Source organism: Vombatus ursinus, unplaced genomic scaffold (assembly GCF_900497805.2).
Source record: "Vombatus ursinus unplaced genomic scaffold, bare-nosed wombat genome assembly UNPS02014830.1, whole genome shotgun sequence".
NCBI classification, from domain to species: Eukaryota; Metazoa; Chordata; class Mammalia; order Diprotodontia; family Vombatidae; genus Vombatus; species Vombatus ursinus.
Genome location: NW_020954608.1, coordinates 52,189,571 through 52,214,515, shown reverse-complemented (window position 1 = coordinate 52,214,515; position 24,945 = coordinate 52,189,571). Strand labels below are relative to the sequence as shown.

The following is a 24,945-nucleotide window of genomic DNA, read 5'->3' as shown; positions in this document are numbered from 1 at the left end:
TCACCAGATCCCTTCCAGGATGCAGATGCTATGATTATATGTTTAAAGGGTCCCTGTACACTGGGCTGAGCTTGGTTGCTACACAAAACCTGTAAACAAACCAGCAAAGAAAATAAAAAAGAGTTTGGGAGAATAAAAGGGAGGGGAAAACTGCAGAATAGAAGAGGGGTATGTTAGGAAAGGACAAAATAACTAACATTATTACTAACAATGAAATGTAATTTTAGTCTTATGTTAGATTCAATAAGACAGTGTTGTGGTACTAATTCACCAAGTAGCACTGGAGAAGTCATACAACAATCAAAAATTCAATTAAATGAACATTTACATTGGTCTTGGAGCCAAAGGCCAGAACCTACAATCTAGTTGCTATGCATATTAGATGGAGAAGTCACCTGAAATTTGTGCCTCAAGCCTCTTCATCTATAAAATGGAGATAAAAGATTTACATGGACTAGGAATTACTTTTTAGATAAAATACAAATAGGGTATAGCAGTGCGCACCATAAAGAATCTTGTCTTGTGACCTGTATTCTAGTCCTGTCTCTGGCACTAACTTGCTAATTAATTAGTAGGCTAATCAACAAGTTAGTATTTTGGGATGTGATGAGCTTGGGGAAGTCACATAACAAAAATTCATTTCAACCCACATTTACACACTTATTGACTATGGGATACAAGGGTATACAAAGATGACACAGGGTAGAGTCCTTGCCCTTAAAAATCTAATAATTTTAAGTCAACAACAAGCATTCTTGATAACAACGATCAATGTAATTGTAGAGAAGGGATTCTTTCCTCTTCTACAAAATGAAGGGAGTCGATAAGATAATGGGGCAGATAGATAGTGCAGTGGATAGAGTGCTGGGCCTGGAGTCAGGAAGACCAGAGTTCAAATCTGAACTCAGACACTTACTAGCTATGTGACCATGGGCAAGTCACCTAACTCTGTTTGCCTCATCTGTAAAATAAACTGCAGAAGGAAATAGCAACCACTCCAGTATCTCTGCCAAGAAAACTCCTAATTGGGTTACAGAGAGTCAGATATGACTGAAAAATGACTTAACAACAAATTACCATCATATTTTAGACCTCAGAGATCATCTAATCCAATCCCTTATTTTGACAGAGAACTGAACAAGACTCCAGGAAGGGAAGATGACTTGCCTAAAATCACACAGCTAATGAGTAGTGGATTCAGGAAAACTATTCTTCCCTTTTCTGCTTTTCCCAAATTTAGTCCACAGAATTTACGCCTTAGTATGGACACCAAAGAGAGGACTGAGAGAAAAGAGGGGAGAAACAATCCAGTACGTGTTACTCTTTGGTAACAATAACTTAGAGAGGAGTCAGTTAGGGAGAGGGGGATTACTTTGGGAATTTCTGTGGGAGGAAGTGTGGTGTAGTGGAAAGAGCCCTGGGCTCCTCACCCAAATTGGAAGGTCTGCATTCTAAGCTTAACTATATCATTAACTGCCTAAGTGATCTCTGACAAGTTCCTCTGGGCCTCAATTTCTCACTACTGACACAGCCATTACCTTAGTTCAGGCTCTTGATCCCCTCACACCTGGACTATTACAACAGTTTTCTAATTGGTCTTTTGGCCTCAGTTTTCCCCCTTTACCATCCATCTACCATAGAGCTGCCAAAGAGATTTTCTTTAAACACAGGTCTTACTACATCATGTCTTTAAGTAAAAGAACTCCATTAGCACCCTAGTGCCTCTAGGATAAAATTTAAACTCCTCTCTTTAGCTTTTAAATCCCTTCACAACCTGGCCCTGATCCGCCTTTTCCAACTATTCTACATGACTTCCTTTTGTGCAGTGTTCCAGACGAACCAGCCTTGCTATTCCTCACATACGATACCCTGTATGTCCTGTCTCAGTGCCTTTAACACTGACCATCCCCAATGCTTGAATGCGCTGTTTTCTCTCTTTGGCCTCACAGAGCCCCTTCTTTAAGACTCGGCTCAAACTCCAACTTTTATCAATCAACAAGTATTGGTTAAGCACCCACTGTATACTGGGGTACTGCGCTAGATGCTAGGGATACAAACAAAATGAACGAAATAATCCCTACTGACCAGGAGCTTGTATAAGAATATTTTTCTGAATCCCCCCCTCCAGCTGCTAGAGCCTTTTCTCCCCCAAACTATCTACCTTGTGTTTATTCTGTATATATTTACACATGTGTTTGTTGTCTTCCTCAATAGAATACAAGGTCTTTGAAGGGAACTGTTCCATGTTTATCTTTCTATCCCCCAGGGCCTAAGATAGTGTCTGCACACAGTAGGTCCTTAATAAATCCTCATTGACTGATGTGATATTAAATGTGACCCTGGTCAAGTCATTTAATCTCCTACCTAACAGGGTTGTGAGAATCAAAGGAGATATTTATAAAGTGCTTGGTACAGTGCCTAATACATAGTAAGTACTCAATAAATGCTTATTCCCTTTTCTTTCCTTCACTGGAAAATGTTCTTCTAGTTCTCAGTTTCTGCTTCTGTGTTTCTGCTGGTATTTTCAATCCATCCTTGACCTTCAAGAACAGAAATAATTGAAGAGGACTCTGATGTCCTCTTTACCCCCACCTCTCCTTTACAAGGCTTAGCACATAGTTTCAATGGCCTCTGCTCCTTTGCTATGCATGATCTGTCCCCTGTGAAATGGAAACATGTAGGGGCAGGCAGGTGGGTGAAAAAACCTGAATGATAGAAGAGAGAGATTCTCGGTCAAGTTTGCATTTCTCATTATTTCTCCAACCCGTCTCAAGTTCCTTTTGTTTAGAAACCGCCTTGTGTCGTTTCTGGAGTCTCTCCCCACGCCCCCCTTGACACTCCTCTAGCCTGTAACCCTTCACAGTAACATATTCCATATGTCAGTCACCCTCTACATGAAATGTGTGCACTCCAGTTTGGGGGGGTGCCTCTCTCCCGGTCACCCCACCCTTTCCCCTACCCCACAAAAGTCCAACCAACTCTCTGTGTCCTCATCTGAAGAAATACTAATGTGCATCGGGTTAGAGGTGCTGTCCCTTGCTGGTAAATTCCCCCTTAATGTTCCCACAGGTCGGCCGGCTCCTTCCTTACAGTGAACCTTCCCCTCCCAACAGCTGCAGGGAGGGAGACCCTTCTTTAAGTAGTGCAGCTAATTGAGCTGTGCTCTGACTAAGCTTGTTACAGTGTTTGCTTTAGAGTAGGCTTTTACCACACAAGGCAACACAGCATTCTATTGTCTTCCCTCCCCCCTCAGCTTGCCTCTGGCTCCCCCTCTCCTCCTAGGGCTACCCACTGTGGTAAAAGCTGAAGAAAATTTTCCATTATAACTTCCAGGGCTTCCTTTTCTGCTCCCTGTGACACAGGCATTCCTCTTCCTCTCCCCCACTCCCTTTTCCCTCCCTAATACAACCTTTGATCCTGACTCTTAGCCAGTACTGTGTAGGGCCATGTTAATTTCTACTGTCTTGCCTATGGTCATAAGATAATGGGCTTTTGCTACAGTAGAAGTGCCTTAGTTAGACAAGATTAAGAACTTTCTTGACCGTTAGCAAGAAATCTCTTTTAAATGCTAGGACTAGCTATAGTGGAAAGGAAATTAAAAGTTTTCCAGAGAAGAAAATGCCATAAGTGAAAGAAAAGATAAAGTCATCTATCTGGAACAATTGAGATGCAGTGCAATGGACCAGATGACCTTTCTAGCCTTAGAAAACTCTGGCTAAGTCATAACCATCCTCTTTCTTCTAGAAACGCATTTTTAAAACCCCATCTTTAAATTTCCCAATCTCTGTAAAAGACCAAGGAGGCCACTTTAGTACAGTTGTTAAGGCAGATTATCAAAAAACAAACTATCAACTCCAATGATTTGACAAAACAGTGACCCTCAAAGGCCTCACTTTGGTGATATCCACAAGAAATTTGTTTCAGGAGGAAAGAAAAGATTATGGTGGTAAATTGGGGCAGTGGGAAGGCATAGGACCACCATCTTTCATCCTCAGAGTCTTACTGCCAACTCACTTTACTTCCAGGAACTAACCCTCCCATGTCCTTCTAATCATGAACTGGACGTAGCCTACCTGATGACTCACAGTTCCTGCCAAACTCACGCTCAGTATGGGGGTGTGCAAAGATCCTGAAAGGGCTTATGAACTATCAAGCCACAGCTCCCATTCCTCTTCTAAGAAGAGAATGGTCCAAAGGAAGTCTTATTTTGCAACTAGAAAAGTTGGGGAAACACAGAAGGTGAATGCTTTACTAAAGGTTCATGCAATTAGTTGCACAGCTAGGATGGGAAGCTGTATCTTGATTCCCAGTTCCACATTCTTCCACTAGGTTACAAGCCTTCTCTGATGGGCTAGTTGCCAGCATCAGAGACTCCTTCTCTCTATCAATATCACAAAATTCACCAACAGAAGGGACCTCATTTTTCAGACAAAGATACTAAGGATCAGACTTGTCCAAGATCCCAAAGGTAAATAACAAACCTAGGATTTGTATGCAGGTCCTCTGATCTCAGTATTTATTCACTCTGTCACAATTTCCTCCTCATACAGGCTAGCCATTAGCTTGGGCATCATAAAAACCTAGTTTAACCAGCCATCTCTAAGTCTGGCCTTAGAGGAAAAGGACAAGAAGGATGAAATAAGGAGAGAGGGAGTTAGTAGGGAAGGTGTCCATACTAGTGAAAGTGACTTTTAATTTAAGCTTCAAGGATAACAAATATCTCCAATTCACCTGATGTTGGACACTTATTTATGATGGCCAAATTTGGGTTCAATTTCCACTTCTGACACACCTGTTATGTGACTATGGGTGAGACAATGAGATAATTCTTGTAGTACCTACTTTACAAGATTGTTGTCAAGATTAAACAAAGTCGATAATGGATAGAAAGACCATTCATGCAGACACATTAAGGTGCTATAAATAGCACTATTACTAAGCAGACCTGTGATTTCACCAATGTAGGGAGTTCTTGGAGAAGAACTCCCTCTATCAATGCAGATATCAGCACTCACTCTGTAACTGACAGGATTAAGAGGGTCTGCCAGGGGACTTTGAGAAGGTAAGTGACTTGCCTAGGGTCATTGGGTTCATGAGTATTTGCCGGAGGGAGAGAGCTTGATAACACTGAGGCCAGTTGTCTATCTGAGGCCAGTCGTCTATCTCCTATACCAGGAGTTCCCAAAATTATTTGGCCTACCTCCCCCTTAAAAAAAAATACTCAGCGCCCCCCTGGAAATCTACTTTCTTTAACACTTTAACGGTTTTTTTGAAATTTGCTTCTTTTCAAAAAAATATAAAATATATATTTTTAAATGATGCATTTTAAATTTAATAATTTATTGTAAATTTGTGGCTTTTTTCCTGCATTGAAATTATGATGACGCAATATTGTGTCATGTAACCATATAGTATTGTATTGTAAACAAGTCATTACAAGCACACATTCTTGCCCGTGCTGGACTTCCCAACAATGAGTGACATGCTCTCCTGCCAAACTTGCTTGTTAAGACCTGTTGGTGGACTTGACCACTGATTGGTTATAACTTGTATTTTGTGTGTTTATTTGGAAAATAATGTAATCACTAGGACTTTAACTCAGTTACACAATAGATGAAATACATATGAACAGTTTTTCAAAATTTTCTTCTTTTTTCCTTATGTTTCTGCCACCGTCTTATTTTTATTCAATGCCCCCCAATTGCACCCAAGGTTACTATCACCCACGTTGATCATTTCAGCGCCCCTCTGGGGGCAGTATCTCCTTCTTTGAGAATCTCAATATACAATCTAACCCAATGGAACAAACTTTTTTTTAAATATACTATTCTGTGTTTCCTGTTATGATTATTATTCCTCAGAATTTCAAAGATTCCATTACCTTGTGGATTTAAGTACTCCCTCTAAAGCTGTAGAATGCAATCTATCCATGCCTTTTCCTTCTGTGTGATTTTTGTCTACGCCCTTCCTCCAATAAAATCTTCCACTGAAGATCTGTCTACCACCCTGGAGGGCTTTTTGAGAACCAGGAAAGCATTTAAAACATTGAACTGTCATTTCTTATTCTCCATACAATACGGACATACTTTCTGATTATTTTTTTTTCTAGATGACATCTTTCATTCCATTTCTTGTACTGTTGTCAATATTCCTACCTCTCCCCACCATATTTCTTTTTACTGTCCTTTTTGTCACCTCCAATTTTGATTCTCCAGACTGCGGTTCCACAATTTGTAGCTATATAGCATAATCAGAGTGAATGAAATGAAAAAAAAAATTATTAAACACTTATTATGTGCTAAGCCCTGTGCTAAGCACTGAGGATACTAAAGGGCATTGGTTATTTTGGCAGGCACTCAATTACTGAGGCAGAAGGATTAGCAGATAGAGACCTAGAGAGAAGCATTTCAGCTGGACTATGCCAAGCCCTTTTCACATTCTTGCCCATCAAGACACTCACCAACAACTGCTAAATAATTACAATAATTTCCCATGTCCTCCACTTTATGGCTATTGCTATTATAACTCAGGAAGAAGTAGTAATACATAGAATTGAGGGGAATGGGTAAATGAACAGTAGTATTATCCAGCAATACTTGTCTGAAATCCCTCTTTCATGTATAGTAGAGGTAAAACTAGTGGAAAAGAGGAAGAGAAAACTGATGTGTGTAGCAATCCACATGCCTTCTATTGGCCAGCATCCAAGGATCAGAGTTAGAAGGGACTTTAGTTGAGTCAATGAACATTTATTAACTGCTTACTATATTTCAGACACTGTGCTAAGCACTGGGGATACAAAGAAAGGCAAAAAACCCAGTCCCTTAAAGATTGCCCTCAAGGAGCTCAATTCTAATAAGGGAGACATGGGCAAAGAACTATGAACATCCAAGATATACAGAGAATAAATTGAAAGTAATCTCAGAAGAAAGGCATTACTATTAGGGGAGACTAGGAAAAGCTTCTTGTACAAGGTAGGTGGCAGAGATGAGGAGAGACAACATACCAAGCATGGGGGACAGCCAGTGAAAAGGCCTGGAGTCAGGAGATGGAGTGCTGTGTTTGAGGAATAGCAAAAAGGCTAATGGTGCCAGACTGTAGAGTACATGGGTGAGAACAAAGTGTAGAAGACTAGAAAGCTGGGAAAGCACCAGGCTATGAAGGGCTTTAAAAGCCAATTAGAAGATTTTATATTTGATAGTGGAGGTGCCAAGGAGCCCTTGTAGCTTACTGAATTAATTTAGGGGTAATATAGTCTATTTCCTAGTTTCACATTTGAAAAACTACACCCCAATGGTGGACCCTTTGTCCAGAGTCACACTGGTTGCTGCTGACAAAGCCAACAAACAGAACCTGTATCTCTAGCCTCCTAGTGCATTCTACTGTACCAAATTTTACAATTAGAGCAGGGACTCCTTGGTGCAACATAGTATTGGGATTGTATTAATAGAATTAAAGTCAAATCCTCGATCTTTCTACTTACTAGTTGTGTGACCTTGGACAATTCACTTAACTTCTCTGGGACCCAGTTTTTTTCATATAAGGACTTAAATTAGATGATTTCTCTAAGGCTTTGATCCTAAGTAGGTATAGTCACACAGTTTATTTAACTTAAGGAACATTTATTAAGCACCTATTTTGTGCTTCTACTCTATTATTTGCTGGATAAAAATGAAAGATTAAATACCTCTAGTGAAACTAACACAAAAGGCAGACCATTGCCTAGTTGGATAGAACTATGATTGTTGAGGGAAAAAATATTTCTCTTTTGAGCCCAGATATATCTTCTATTACTCCTACTTGCTACTCCTAGCTTTCTATAGAGGGATATAAAACACAGACTAGCATCCAAGGTGGCCATCCCACTCTCCCACCACACCGGCAGTTCAATTCTGCCATTGAGGACTTCCTTTGTTCTTGAACATGAGCCTGGGGCTAAGCTAAGAAGGAGCTTTAAAATATACATCAATAATAATGGTATTAAGAAAAATAATAAGGATATGCTAAAGGAAAACATGCTTGGTGATAGGTGTAGATGATGTATGGGCCGCTAACGAGCCAACTGATGCGATATAATTGGAAGATGTGCTACCCTGGTATGGCACCATGGCCAAGGTTGCATATTAGCAGTTACTCAGCAACAATGCACTAATGAATGGATTTTAACACCTTAGGGTAAATCTGAACCCAAGAACATGCAAAAATATGCCCACTATAGTGCTGGATAGAAAGGAAAACAGGATTTAGAGCTGGAAGGAACCTCAGAAATCATCTCATCTAGACTACTCATTTTGCTGTAAGGAAACCGGCCCAGAGGGGAATTAACTTGCCCAAGTCAAAACAGGTAGGAAGCAATAGAGATGAGATATAACCCTCCAGCTTCCAAATTCAGTCCTTCTTCCACTACATCACATGAGAAATGTTTATTGTAAATATTTTTTTTCTAATTGAAATAAAATGGATATTTAGGATTAGAGAATGGCCAACCTGATTAATAAGTTCTGAATCTCCCTAGGCCTGTTTCCTCCCCAGTAAAATGAGTGTGTTTGATTAGAAGCTCTCAGGCCTCTTCCAGCTCTGAAGCCACGTTCCTACGACTCTGCTATTAAATACCCTTGCAACGGAAGCATAGGGTTTGCTTGAATTTGACATTTCAGTGAAACAGAAACAACTCCAGAACCTCAAGAAGTATGAAGTCTGTAGGGTCCTGAGTTGTTTGTTTTTAACTCAAATGTCAAACTCAAACAAACTCCATGCTTCTGTTAAGTTTATTTGGTGGCATAGGATGAAACATAGGTGGAGTTATAGGACATCCAAAGAGAGCCAACCATTTTGATAGGGGTAGGAGTCAAACATCTTAGGAAGCTGAGAATTCATCTTCTGGCATAAATTCAAGTTGGTGAGATTTTTGGCAATAGTATCACAACATGTGTGTACGCATATATATGCATGCACACATATATGCATGTATATCATATATACACATGTATGTGTATGATATACAATCACATATGTGTATGCATATATGTTTATATGTAACATATTATGTAATCACATGTGTATGTATTTTTTTTTCATCTTGATTCACAATTGAAATTATGCAAGGTATTTGGATGATGCCCATGTTATTAGAATTTATCAATACTGGAATCATTGGTTTACCCGGTTAACCTCTCTGTACCTCAATTTCTTAACACGGTAAGTGACGTGCTTGAGATTACAAAGGGTGAGAATTATCAACTCCAAATCAAATGTTCTTTTGAATAATCAAAGTTCATTTATTTAGACAGTGTTTTAAAATTTCCAAAGCACTTTCCTCACAAGTCTTTAGGACGTAAAAATATACTAGGCCAATTTTATAGTGTTAATTTTATGGATCATAATCTAAGATCTCAGAAATCATCCAGTCCAACCAATCTATACCTGCACAAGAATCCCTTGTATATCATCCCTGACTAGTGATCACCTAGTCATCTCTTCAAGGCTTCCAAGGAGGGAACCACCTCATGAGGCAGCCCATCTCACTTTTGGACAGCTCCAGTTGTTAGAATGTTGTTCTTTACATGGGACCAAAATACGCCTCTCTATAATTTCCATCTATTGATCCTGCTCCTACTTTCTGAGATGAAGCAAAATAAGTTTAATGCTAACCTTTCCACATAACAACCGATCCAAGTATTTGAAGATTCCAATCATATCTTCCTGAATTTTTTCTTCAGAAGAAGAAAAAATATTCTCAGATCCTTCAAATTCTCCTATAATTCAATATTCTTCTATAATCACAGCATTTAGAACTGGAAAGTACCTTAGAGATCAATTGGTCCAACCTCCTCCCTTTACAGACAACCTGAGTTTCAGTACCCTTCCTATCCCAATACTTTCTCTTGTATACTCTCCAACTTATCAATGTCATTCCTAAAATCAAATGCATGGAACTGAATACTGAGGTCTAGATAGGGTCTTCCCAGAGCTAAGGCCAATAGCATTACTGACTACATCCTTTTAGAATTAATGCAATTTAAGATTATGTTTGGTTTTCTGGTTGCTGTCACACAACTGTGATGCTTTATAGGAAAACTGATATGATGATGATTAACAGAGAGAAAGCACTAGAATTATAGGAATTGGGACAAGTTTCCTGTAGAAGGTGGGATTACATCTAAGACTTGAAGGAAGCTAAGGAAGCCAGGAGGCAGAGATGAAGAGGGAGGAAGCTCTAGGATGGGAACCGAGGGATAGCCAGTGAAAATGCCCAGAGTCAGAAAATGAATGCCCTGTTAAAGGAACATAAAATTCCCAGATCCTTTACATGTGGTTTCCTCCCCATGCCCTCCCCTATCTCCATGAGTTTGTATTTATGCAGTTGATTTTAAAACCATTTTGTGTTTTCCCTTTTATAAATTACTCTCACAAACATTATCTCATTGTTCCTCCCAACAGCCCTTGGAGGTGGATAGAAAAAGCATTATGATTCCAATTTTAATAATGGTAACAATGAGGACCTCATCCAAGGTCATATACAAATGTCAAAGGCAGAATTCACACCCAAATGCTCTCACTAAGTTCAGTACTCTTTCCTTTGCACCATGCTACATGTGAATTTTTTTTTGGGGGGGGGAATTCTCATATTTTAAACAGATGATGAGATTTTGCTACTTAAAGGAATCCTATGGTGAAACTTTTGTAAAGCCAATCTCCAGGCCCCAATATATCTTTGCATAAATCTAAACTTTTGTATGGAGTATAGGCTTTGCTTAAAGTGAGCCACACATATACATGTATCATTGTACTAGAGATAAAGACCTCCCTTGTGTTGAACACTGAGGGTAGACTGCTCACCAAGAGAAGTAAATTCAAGTCAACAAGCACTTACTAAGTGCCAAGAACTGGGTTAAGTACCTCAATAAGCATTTATTACTGACCTTTTTAAATTTTTATTAGCTTTTCAAATACCTGGCCTCCTTGTTTGCATAATTCCTACAGCTTTTGTCTTCCTAAACAGCTTGCATAAAGGAAAAAAAAAGAAAGTTAAGTGAGTCTGTTCCTTGCTTGGTATTCCTCTCTGTCTCTGATTCTTGCTGTCTCAAACAACTGCAGTTCAGTTATGTTAACTTAATAAGAACATTCCCTTCTTCTTCAAAGGTAGCGTGAAGGAAGAAATAGAGATCTCTAACAAACTAGGACGCAAGGGAAGGAATCCTCAGAGCCAGATTTTTGGGGTGGCTCCACTGAATACTGACTTCTTCTGTTTAGAGTTAAGGCTAACACATTTTCTTTGGAATCAGGAAGGGGGGAAAAGATGTATGAATTTCTTGAGCAATTTTTATTTACTTCCTAGTAGGTGACTGACATTAAGGCAGGCTACGGTAGGCAGAATTAAAATGTTGGAAAGCAAAATTCAGAAAAGTGAAATAAATCACAAAGGCACATCACCTACAGTTCATATACTTGACCCTCAATCCTAGAAGTTCCAATGGAAAGGGCCTTACCTTAAAAGCCATGTAGTTTAACTGCTTCTGTAATGCCCACTAACAATAACACCACCAAGAGCATGAATTCTGACTATGACATTGTTGATAAGTGACCATCAAACCTCTGTTTGAAGACTTCCATGGACAAAGAATTCACTATTTTCCAAGACAGTCTAGTCCATGTTTGTACAGCAGTCAATGAAAGGTCTAGATTTGGAGCCAGAGAACCCTGATTCAAATACCAACTCTGCTAATGGAATTAGTGCTAAAAGAAATGAATTCTAGTCCAAAGTCCAGCACTTGTTAGTTGTGTGATCTTGGTCAAATATCTAAACCTCTTTGAGCCTGTGTCCTAATCTGTAAAATGACAGAGCCAGATTAGATGATTTCTAAGGCCCCTACCAGTTCTAAAATATGATCCTAATCCCAATTGTTAAGAAGTTTGTCATATTCAACTGAAATCCACATCCTTGTAACTTCCACTCATTGATTTTCTAGTTCTGCCCTCTGAGGTCAAATAGAATATGTCTGATTCCTTTTCCTTTTCATGGAGTAGATCAACTGGACCAAGAGGTAAAGATGGTTTCCCAGCATATGCTAATAATAGTTGGCATTAATATAGTCCTTTAAGGTTGGCAATGCACTGAACAAATATCTCATTTTCTCCTTGCAACAACACTGTGAAAAAGATGGTACTATTGTCCTTATTTTACAGATGAAGAAATTGAAGCCAAGAGGGAAAGCGACTTGCTGAGAGTCACCAATATATGTGTCTGAGGCTGGATTTGAACCCAGGTTCTCATGATTCTAATTTCATTGCTCTATCTACAGTGTCACCTATGCTTTCACCTCAGGAATAGAGGCTAAATAAAGGCTAAAATTTAAGTCTCATCTCTCTCATAGTCTATATACATTTGATCAAGACATTCCCAAGTATGACTTTTTGGTTTCCTGATATGCTTTAACATCAGCTTAATTCATACTTCTAAGGTGCTTTGACATTTATAGAGCATTTTCCTTACAACAACCCAATGAAGTAAGTAATGTATGAATTAGTAGCTCCATTTTATAGAGGGGAAAACACAGAGAGATTTGGTGACTTGCTCAGTGTAACATAACTAAGTGTCACAGCTGGGATTCAAAATTAGGACTACTAACTCTAAATTCCAGGCTCTTTCTACTACACCATACCGTAACTATCAATGGAGTGAAAGACAAGATGAGCTTCCTAAGGGAGAGTGAAAATAACAAGGGGCTAGATGGAATAAAATGGAAATTTCTATTTTTGCTTAGTTAAGAGGCAAGAGCTGAAAGAAACCGGAGATTAACACAGACAAGGGATCTGTGAAATTTCATGAGGGTGTTGAGATCAAATATAGGAATTACTAGGAAATTAAGATCTAGTCTGGTGCAAAATTCTGATGATGTTCATTGGGCCAAAATGTTTGGTTCAGCTTCAGTTGTTTTCTCTGCTGGGAGATTTCAAGCTTTCATGGAGAAAGAAACAAAAGAAAAATAAAAGTACTCTTGAATTGCAATGGTAGAATAAGAGAACATTATGTCTCCATGGCTTAGATTTAGAACTGGAGATGGTAGAATGACGAAGGTTTCTTTCTGCTAGATCACTTAGACTGGAAGTGTATTTAATTTTGGGTGGAGATTGTACTATGAAGAGTAGGGCCCTCTACAAGGCCCCTGGGATTTTCACATACACACACACACACACACACACACACCACATGAAAAGTGGTTAAGGGAGGGGGTGAAGAGAAGAATATTTCCCAAAAGAATACGTCTGACTCTTCATGACTGTACAGACCATCACACACTGCCTTTTACCCTCCACTATCTCTAGTTCCCAAAAGAATTGCCTTGCCCTTTAAGAATTCACTGAATAAATAACCTTCAAATAAAATGAATCTGTCTGAAGCTGAGATAATTCTAGCATTCAGGATCCTCAGAGCAAAAAGCATAAAAGACTTGCTTTGGATCATAACTATTGACAAGCTAGTCTCTGTAACTTTCTTTTACTATCACCACCATAGCTTTTCTTACCCACTATCCCCTCTGCATCTTCTCCTTCCATGGAAGGAAAGGAACATTAGAGATCATCTAGTGCAATTTGTGATTGATTACCTCCAGGATCAATACAAAGTCCTTTGCTTGACTTTAAAAACTTATCACAACCTCAACTCTTCCAAACTTTCCCTCTTATACCTCACTCTGCTCTAAATGCTCTGGCATCCAGTGACACTGGTCTCCATGCTATTTCTTGCACATAGCACTTCTCCTGACACCAATCATTTTATGCCATTGTCTCCCCAGCCTGGAACCTTTTTCCATCTTATCTCCGCCTCATGGCTTCATTCAAATCTCAGCTAAAATTCTCACCTTCTACAAGAAGTTTTTCCCAGTACTCCTGAATGCCTTCTCTCTGAGACAACCCCCAATTCATCCTGTATGTATCATGCTTTGTAAGTCGTTGTTTGTATGCTATCTCCTCCTTTAGACTGAATTATTTGAGAGCAAGGACTGTTTTTTGTCTTTCTTTGTATCCTTAGTATTTAGTAGAATGCCTGGCACATAGTAGGTGCTCAATAAATTATAACTGACTGACTATAGATAGATCTTCTAAAACACCCCTGAAAATGGTCATCTAACTTCTATCTGAAGTTTTTCTGTAATATGAAACTCATTCTAAGACAGCTCACTCTATTTCTAGAGAGGTCTGAGTATTAAAAAGAACTTTTCTATATATTGGCCTGAAATTTGCTTCTGTAAATGCTAATGAATAATACTAACAATAATAATATTTATGAAACTTTCATGTGTCAAGTATTGTGCTAAAAATTGGGACATAAATAGAAAAATGTGAGTTTCTTCCCTTAAAGAGCTTATATTTCAATGGGGGAAACTATACACACATGTGTATATATATATATATATATATATATATGTGTGTGTGTGTATGTACATATATATATATATACACATACACATCCATATTCAGAGAGAGAGAGAGACAGAAAGAGAGAGAGATGGATGTCTTTCTTGGAAGGGATTCTGGTTTGAAGAATCTACAAGAATGGTAAGTGGAGTCATAGGGTAGTCATTTGACATAACCTTTGCAGTAGTAATGGTAGCACTCATTTGATTACTATGCCAAAAGCAGGGGAGGAGGCAGGGGAAAAAGCACTAATAGGGTAACAGTGCGGATGGCAAGATGGCTCCAATGGACAGTTGGATGAGAATGAAACATAGTCCTGATCTAGGACCTAGATAAAATAATGCATTGGATGGTTCTGCCCTCATTCATTCATCAGATGAGAGTTTACACTTATTCTAATTCTGTCTTTTGCCCATAAGAATAAGTCTATACCCTCTTCCACATGATAGCACTACAAATATTTCCCAAGTCGTTTTAAGGACAAACACTCCCAGTTTTTTCAAATTGTCCTTCTATGACATTGTTTCTAGTCCTTTCACTATCCCTCTTAGATGTGTCACTTGAAGAGTTGATACACATTCCATTAGTCTTAACATTTTGATATAGAAAAAGAAAATAAAAAGACCAGAGATAGAATCCCTATACTCCTCCATTAGAGAAAAGTAAAAAGAAAGGAAAGCTAAGAAAGTGCAATATCCTCAAAACCCAGAAAGGAGACCACGGGTAGCAATGTCAGATGCTGCAGAGAGGTCAAGAATTGGAAAAAAAATACCATTAGACTTGTCAATTAAGGAATGATTGGTAACTTTGGAGAGAAGGATTTCAGTTGCGTGATGAGGATGGGAGTCAGACTACAAAGAGTTGAGGAGTGAATGGAGAAGAAATGGAGGAAATAAATGAATACAACATTTTCTGGGAGATTTGCTGAGAAAGAAAGCTATAGCAGGAGAAAATTTGATTGGATTTTTTAACCTAGTGAAGGTTTTTTCTTTTCTTCGTTTTAAATGATAGGAGAGCTTGGGGCATGTTTGAAGGCAGCAGGAAAGGAAAAAGATAGGGAGAGGGTGAAGACATGGGGGGCAAAGGAAGGATGATAATCTGCTAGAAAAGACCAGAAGGGATGGATCATGGGCACATTCAAAGAGGTTAAGTTTGGCAAACATAGCTAGTTATGCTCATTCAATCAATTCTGAATTCTACCTAACCGTGTCAATTAATCTATGAGGATATCATGCGAGACTTAACCAAATGTCTTGCTAAATTCCAGGTATATTATATATCTGTTGCATTCCTCTCATCTACAAGTCTAACAATGCTAAACTTTTTTTTTTTTAAAGAAATGAAGTTATTCCGGTATTACCTGTTCTCAGTGGACCATTTCTAATTGCTCACTAATCATTATTTTAATAATCCATTCTAGAGTTTCAGCCATCAAAGTCAAGCCCAATTGCTCATAATCTGAATAATTCATTGTCTTTTATTCTCTGAAAATCTAGGTGGCATTTTCCAGGTCTCCATTGCAGAGGCACCTCTCTTGTACACCATAACTTCAAAAATCACCAAACTTCATTTAGAATGCTTGCCGAATTTCCCATTTTCACTTGTTTCCCAGACTCTCCCCAGATTCTCTGGGAATCCTACCTTGGACTCAAGTTCAATAATCCCAGAAGAGGGAGTGTCCAAACTTAATAACCTGGAGTTGGGTTACTCAGCTACAGAAGTGGGGTGAGTGTGCACGAAGAGTGCAAGCAGAACTATCAGCAAGCTCACCTGCTGCTCCTGGAAACTCTGCCTAGTGAGTGAAGAAGCAACCTGGAAATACTCTCAGTCTTCTAAGTGGATATCAGCCCACCTGGGAGAGAACTAACAGAGCTGAAGTGAGAAGCAGGGAGACTATGCTAGAGAGAAGAACAAACTAGCCATAATAAGGTACAGGAAAGGAAAAACAAGTTTACCTGTAGTAGCAGTGCCTAATAGTACATGCCCAATAAATATGTTTTCAATTGAATTGAATGGAACAGTCCCATTAAATTGTGGGGGTCATGACTCATTTAAACTTTGTAAATCCTTTAGCACATTGTTCGGAACAGAATAGGAACTTAATGTTTGCTCAATGGAATTCTTCCCTTCCAATGTTTCATAGGTTATGAAGCTCCAAAGTGTTTTTTTTTAATGTGGAATTTCCCTAGTCTTAAATATTCCTTGTCACTTCCCACATTTGGAAATGGTGAAATGACTTTCCGGTAAGAATAACTTAAGTTCCTTCCATGGGGCCAACATTCATTCATTCACTCAGAAATAATTCATTAAGCATAGAACCTTCAAGGTACTACACGTTAGCTGCTGGGGGAAGATATGAAGTTTAGGAAAGGCAAGATCCCTGCTCTCATGGGGTTTACAGACTAGTCTTAAATCAGTAAAGTCTGATTTTCTACAGGAGAAATTTCACTATTATCCACATGACTATCCAAATCAAGAACTTGGTCTGTACTGGAGCTCTCCTGTTCTTCATTGGGATAAAAGGATTCCCAAAGATTAAATATAGTTTCCCCCACCTCCAGAAAGAGTTGTGGACTAAATCTGCCTTTCAATGACTTTTACAAAAGCATTTTGTTTGTAGGAAATACAAAATGTGCATTGAATATGTTTGCATTATATCTTTCTCCTTCTAGCCATTTTACTGCTTTCTCCTGCTCCTCAGGATCAGGATATAATGAGATAGTGAGGTGGTACAGTGGATAGAATGATGAACTTGGAGTCAGGAAGACGCAAATTTTAATCTTGCCTCAGATATTTACTGGCAATGTGAATAAGAGATTAATTTAACTAACCTGTCTGCCTCAGTTTCATCATCTGTAAAATAGGGATAGAAGCACCTACCTCATAAGATTGTTGTTAGAATAAAATGACCTTAAAGCACTATATACACATTAGCTATTAGGGTAAATCCCAGGATGCTATATCACTAGAACCAGTTTTCCAAGGGAGATAGAACTTTGTTATTCCTTCTCTCCCCCTGAAGAAGGAAGTTACTCTAGGTAGTCTGACTCTGAATATCTAGCAGGGGCACATATGGATATTTTTACTCATTCATCACAGACTTCTTGTCTCCAAGAAATACTACACCTGAATCAATCATCCAAAGATAGGTGAATGGATGTATAATTGATGATCAGTCAACAATGGAATGTATGGATAGTTATTAAGGGAAGGTTCATGGGCTTCCTTGGTGACATGAATAGGATTGAGAGCTGCAAGAGATTTTAGAAACCATCTAATAGAATCCTCTCATTGTACAGAAGATCAAGCTGCGGCCCAGGGAGAAGGCACACACAAATAGTCATTGGACAGGTCTTGCGATTTCCTCATCCAGTGATCTTTAAAATTCACCACTATGGTCATCAATATTCAACCTTAATTATTTTTTCCTGTTAGTGGCAGGAGGATTTTCAGTTGCCCATGTTGGCCCCAACCTAACTCAGCCCTGCCCCTCCACAATCCATGGCTGTCCTGCCATTCTTTCGTGCTACCTATTGTTAAGATCCTCTTCATCTCACATTCTCTCCATCTTCTGACACACACAGAAACTTGGTTCCTCAGAAGACCCCACATCCCTGGCTACTCTTTTCTGTGCAGGTTGCTCCTTCCCTAATGTCCCTTATCACATGAACCAATAGAAGAGCACTTGTTCATTACTTCGTCCTATCAGTCCCAGACCACCCTTCTGCTGCTATCGTCCTGCCCTCCTTTAAGGTCCACTGCATCCCTGAACATTACCTCATTCAGATCTTTGTTGTTCTATGACATTCTCCTGAAGACCCCTACTTTCTCAAGGAGTTCAGCACCTGGCTTAAAATCTTGCACACTTCATTCTTTGGACTTCAATGAACACAACTATATCTCCTTGAACACTGGCCTTACAGTCTCTGACCTCGTCATTTCCCCTAATCTACAACTACACCCCTCCTCAAGGGTGCCTTAGATCTCAACATCATTTATAACTGCACTGCTTTTCAAATCTTGAATCCTGAAATTTCTTTTCCTGACGATAATCTATTCTGACATTTCCCCTTCTTACTCATTCCTCCTAAATTTTATTCATTTTCACAGTGACTTCCAATCCTTCAATCCCTTCCCCCACCCAATCCATTACTTCCTACTCTAGCTTAACTTTTCTTTCTTCACAGGTTTGACCCTAGAAGTTTATATAGTTCAGTTACATATTGTCTTCAAATCATCTCAAACTTAACATTGTTAAACATACAAAATAAAATTTAGCATCTTTCTCCATAAACCCGTCTTAACTCAAAATTTCCTTTTTTTTCTGCTGAGGGAACCACAATCCTCCCAGTCACTCAAAATTTGTAACCAACTAATTGATCCTTTACTCTTCCTTCTTTCTCTCTTACCTGAAATAGCTAATCAGTTCTGTCAACTGGACTTCCATGACATCCCTTCTATCTCTTCTCTTCTCTCAGATTATTTTATTTCTTGTCCACATCACTTCTTGTCTAGACTATTTTAAGAACTGTCTAAATTGATCTGCTTCTCCTAGTCCATCTTCTGTTCAAGCTCCCTTCCTCCTCCATAGGCCAAAATAATCTCTTTAAAGCACAAGTTTTTTTTTAATAGATGTAACCATGCCTCTCCCCTGTTAAAAAGACTTCAGTGGCTCCCTATTGCCTCTAGGATGACATACAAATTCATTCACATGGAATTGAAAGTCCACTATTATTTTGCTCCAACCTATTTTTAAAAGTTTTATTGCACATTAATCATCTTCTTATACTATAGTGTATATAGTGTAATAACCTACAAAGTAGGTTATTAGCTCTCATCTGAAGTCGGTTTACCATCTCTTCTTTACATGCATTTGCACTAGTCATCCCACAAAATATATTTCCTCTTCAATCCTCTACCTCTCAGAATCTTTATCTTCCTTCAAAGATAAGTTCAAGTGTCACTTTTGCTATGTTGCATTCCCTGATCTTCCTCAGTTGTCTCCTAAAATTACCTGTGTATATGTATCCATCAACCCCACCAACATAAAATATAAGTTCCTTGAATTCAAGAACTTTCATTTTCAACATTGTAGCTGTAGCACTTAGAACACTCCCTTGCATGGGATAGATGTGGAATAAATGTCTGCTGGACTGCATGGCATTTTCTCTTTTATCTCTTCTGAATAGAAACAGAGAATCAACATAGTTGTATGCTTTACATTTGTATATCACTCAAAGCACTTTCATTTTGTTCTCTGATTAGATCTTCAACAACTTATTCCCATCTAAATAATAAGGAAAGGCCAAAAGAAGGTAAATTTAGTGGCAATGTGATATAATACAAAGAATCATAGATCAAGAAGATTCTACCTCAGTTTCCATGTGAGAAAGTGGTGGGGGAAGGAAGAGGAGAAGAGAGAAGCACTCAAGATGAGTAAGGAGATAGTCTGTGAAAGAGATCTTGATGACTGTGAACTTGTAAAGAAGGCTAGAGATTGAATTTGGTGAGGAAAATTTGGGAAAACTTCAGGAAAAATTGAACAACTCAACTTAACAATGCCTTAACCTAAAAGAGGGTATTAAGGTGTCACAAGAGATAGAGTGCTGGACCTAGAGTCAGAAAGGTCTGAGTTCAAATCAATTCAAATCACTTACTATCCCAGGGTAACCCTGGGCAAGTCACTTAACATCTATTTGCCTTGGTTTTCTTATCTCCAAAATACACTTAATACCTACCATCTTGAGTTGAGTCAGAATCAAATGAGATCTCTGCAAATCTTAAAGTGCTAGCTAATGAACAAAAGAAGAAAAGATTGACCCAAAGAAAAGGAATGATTTGAAGAGGAAGAGGAAAAAGTAGTTGCTATTGAAAAATAAGTAAGAAAAAGGTATGTAAAATAAATTGGTAAAAGAAGTAAGAGGACTGAGAAGAAGAAATCAAGTATGGCTGTCCAGTTAAAAGGATATATAAAAGGGTCTAGAGATATAGAGGGACAAATGTATAATGGCATTTATGTATAAATGCAATATTTTATACACATATACATATATAAACATACATATATATATATATATATACACACACACACATACATACACACATATGTATGTGTATATAGTGGTTAGGCAATGACCTGTAAAAATCCACAAGCAGTTTAAAATACACAGCTAAGGATCTCACTCAGTAAGGAGAGAATGGAAAAGTTTATAATGATTTGTACTGCATATGTGATAGCAGTGTTTCTGCCACAGCCAAGTGATTGCTATCTTTTCCTAAGGCAGAGTAACTTCCCCCCTAGAGGCAAAAAGGATTAATGTTATCAAGGTCAATAAAGTGTTCTTACAAACAGACGGAATTGAGCTTTCCAATTTAAGAAAGTTAAAAAGAAAATGATCTATAGTGGCAGGGGAAAACTTGAATTGTACCAAGAAGTTGTCTAATAGAATTGCATATAGCAAAGGAAAGGGGAGAAAAGGAACATTGTATGTCTGAAGTAAAAACAACAACAAAAACCTAAGGCTCTTCCTGAAAAGGAGGAGCTGAATCATTTGAGGAAGAAGCAGCTGATTATCCTCCAAGGTATAATGAAATGAAGCCAGAGAAATAATCAAGTGAGAGATCATCTAACAATTGTCTGGCTCCAGGGGACCAAGGCAGTTATTTATTAAAGGTACATCTAGTCCACATACACTCCCATTTTACAGATGAGGAAATTGAGACACAGAGAGATCAAGGGGCTGGCAAAGCATCACACAACTGAGCAGTATCTGAGGCGGGATTTGGACCTCAGTTCTCCAACAATCTATCCATTATGGAATGCTGCCTCCTGGCACATGAACCCAAGATGTAACCACTTCCCAAGACTTCTCAAAACAGATGACAAACACCCATTCTTAGGAGAAGGAATGTAGAAACCATTTCCAAAGATTACAAAATTTTGAGCAAAAAAATGTTGACCATAGAGGCCCAAGTGGTGGGTGACTTCTTCATGGCTATATATTGAGAGTTAACATCATGGATTCAAAAAGATCATGAGAAGTTAGACTAGGGGTGTCAAACACTCGGCCCACAAAACTCCTAAGTAGGCCCAAACCAGATGAAAATTTAAGGGGGGAAAATATTTTACAAAATAAAGAAAAACAAAATACAACCCTGACAATGTTAATTTGTGGTGTTCTAAGTCAATGTGTAGCCTGCAGGGATTTGTTTCTATTTGAGTTTGACTAGAACATTAGTCTTAACTAATGAGATTTAATTCAATAGAGATAAATGTAAAGTCTTATACTTAGGTTCAAAAACCCAGCTTCATAGCTACGAGACAAGAAGAGCTGAGACAGTATTTTGCCTGAAAAAAGAGCTGGGTCTTGGTTTTTTCCGTTTTGTTTTTTTGGTTTTTTTGTTTTTTTTTTTTTTAGTGGATTACAAGCTCAATGAGTTAACAGTATGATGTCGCAGCCAAAAAAAGGGGGGGGAATCTTGGGTAGCATTAAGAGAAGCAAGGCTTCTAGGAATGACATGATAATCCTGCTACATTCAATAAACATGCACAGAGAGCTGGTCTCAGAGTTTGGGAAACCTGGGTCTAAGTCTTACCCTGACAAATACTGATTGTTTCCCCCTGGGTAATAGTTGTTGATCTACTTTAGGTGTGTTTGTGTGTGTTTGTATACACACGAGTCTACACACACACACACACACACACACACACACACACACACACACACATACCTAGTATAGGTCAGACCATTTCCACAGTACTGTATTCAGTTCTGAATGCCAGTTTAAGAAATCTACAGGGGGGCGGAGCCAAGATGGAAGAGGGAAAGCAGTGACATGCTAGAGCTCTCCCCCAAACCCCTCCAAATACCTACAAAAAATGACTCTAAACAAATTCTAAAGCAGCAGAACCCACAAAAATACAGAGTAAAACAAATTTCCAGCCCAAGACAACCTGCATGGCTGATCGGAAAGGTATACCGCGCTGGGCAGAGAGAGGAGCGAAGTTCGGTGTGGGCGCGCAGGCCACAGTGACCCTGGAGCAGGCCTCAGAGGACTGAATCACGGGCAGCTGTGGCGGTTTCCAGACTTCTCAACCCACGAATGCCAAAGACAACTTAGAAGGTCAGTGGGAAAAGTCTGTTACTGCGGTGAGAGAAGAAGCTAGATCTCAGCCACCCCAAGGGCAGAGACTGGCTTCTGAGCTTCAGGCCACAGACTGAGGGGGAATCCAGTGGCTGATTAGAGGGGGATTGCAAGGATCTCTTTGCCAGGGCTGAGGCAGGAATCTCTTGCTTTGCCTGTGCTTGGATCTGGGTCACAGTTCTGAGGGGTAGTCCTGGGGCAAGGAGGAGCGCTGGTGTGGTGGAGCTTGTTGTGGGGGTGGACAGGAAACACCTCGCCCCTTATCATAGCACCTTGGAAGAACTGACACTTTTCAGGTCCCTAGAAATATCTCTGAAAACTGCTGTACAAATCCCCAGAGCTTGGGACGGTACATTCTCCACATTGGAAACAGACTCTTACCTTAACAAAGAGTTTAAAACTCAAGTAATTGGTTGGGATCATGAGCAAGCAGCACAAAAAGAGTCAGACTTTTTATCTTACTTTGGTGACAAAGAAGATCAAAACATACAACCAGAAGAAGACAACAAAGTCAAAGCTCCTACATCCAAAACTTCCAAGAAAAATAGGAATCAGTCCCAGGCCTGGGAAGAGCTCAAAAGGGAGTTTGAGAAGCAAGTAAGAGAAGTAGAGGAAAAACTGGGAAGAGAAATGAGAGTGATGCAAGAAAATCATGAAAAGCAAGTTAATAGCTTGCTAAAGGAGACCCAAAAAAATACTGAAGAAAATAACACCTTAAAAAATAGCCTAACCCAAATGGCAAAAGAGGTGCAAAAAGCCAATGAAGAAAAGAATGCCCTAAAGAGCAAAATTGGACAAATGGAAAAGGAGGTCCAAAAGATTGCTGAAGAAAATACTTCCTTAAAAATTAGAATAGAGCAATAGGAAGCTAGTGACTTTATGAGAAATCAAGACACTGTAAAACAAATACAAAAGAATGAAAAATTAGAAAACAATGTGAAATATCTCATTGGAAAAACAACTGACCTGGAAAATAGATCCAGGAGAGAGAATTTAAAAATTATTGGACTATCTGAAAGCCATGATCAAAAAAAGAACCTAGACATCATCTTTCAAGAAATGATCAAGGAAAATTGCCCTGATATTTTAGAACCAGAGGGCAAAATAAAAATTGAAAGAATCCACCAATCTCCTCCTGAAAGAGATCCACAAGGCAAAACTCCTAGGAATATTGTAGCCAAATTCCAGAGTTCCCAGGTCAAGGAGAAAATATTACAAGCAGCCAGAAAGAAACAATTCAAGTATTGTGGAAACACAATCAGGATAACACAAGATTTAGCAGCTTCTACATTAAGGGACCGCAGGGCATGGAATATAATATTCCAGAGGGCAAAGGAGATTGGATTACAATCAAGAATCACGTACCCAGCAAAACTCAGTATAATTCTTCAGGGGAAAAATTTATCATTCAGTGAAACAGAGGACTTTCAAGCATTCTTGATGAAAAGACCAGAGCAGAATAGAAAATTTGACTTTCCAATACAAGACTCAAGTGGAACATGAAGAGGTAAACAGGAAAGAGAAATCATAAGAGACTTATTAAGGTTGAACTGTTTACATTCCTGCATGGAAAGATGATATTTGTAACCTTTGTCAGTAGTAGACCTTTGTCAGTAGTAGGGTAGTGGGAGGGAAAAAATATATATATGTATGTATATATATATAGATAGATAGATGGATAGATAGATAGATAGATAGAGGGCACAGGGTGAGTTGAAGATGAAGGGGTCATATCTGGAAAATAAAATTAAGAGGTGAGAGAGGATTATACTAGGAGAAGGAGAAAGGGAAAGGTAGAATGGGGTAAATTATCTCACAAAAAAACAGAAAAGAAAAGGCTCTTACAGTGGAGGGGAACTGGAGGAAGGTGAGAGGGAATGAGTGAATCTTATTCTCATAGGATTTGACTTAAGGAGGGTATAACATACATACTCATTTGGGTATGGATATCTGTCTTACCCTACAGGAAAATAGGAGGGGAAGAGGACAAGAGAGTAGGGGGATGATGGAGAGAAGGGCAGATTGGGAAAGGGGGTAATCAGAAGCAAATATTTCTGAGGAGGGACAGGGTCAAAAGAAAGAACAGAATAAATGGGGGGGCAGGATAGGATTAAAGGAAAGAGAGTTAGTTTTTCACAGCATATCTACTATGGAAGTGTTTTGCATAACTGCACAATTATAGCCTATATTGAGTTGCTTGCCTTTTCAATGAGGGTGGGTGGGGAGGGAGGAAGGGAGAAAATTTGGAACCCAACGTTTAAAAAAACACGTTTTAAAAAAATATTTTCATATGCAACTGGGAAATAAGAAACACAAGAAATGGGGTACAGAAATCTATCCTGCCCTACAGGAAAATAGAAGGGGAAGGGGGTTGAGATAGCAGGG

The 24,945-nt window shown here is 38.9% G+C and overlaps 1 protein-coding gene across 1 annotated transcript in view; it reads right to left on the bottom strand.

Moving 5' to 3' along the window:
* NTF3 (neurotrophin 3) overlaps positions 1-24,945 on the bottom strand; it is a 139,043-nt gene that overhangs the window by 32,588 nt on the left and 81,510 nt on the right. The gene's annotated exons all lie outside the window — the stretch shown is intronic.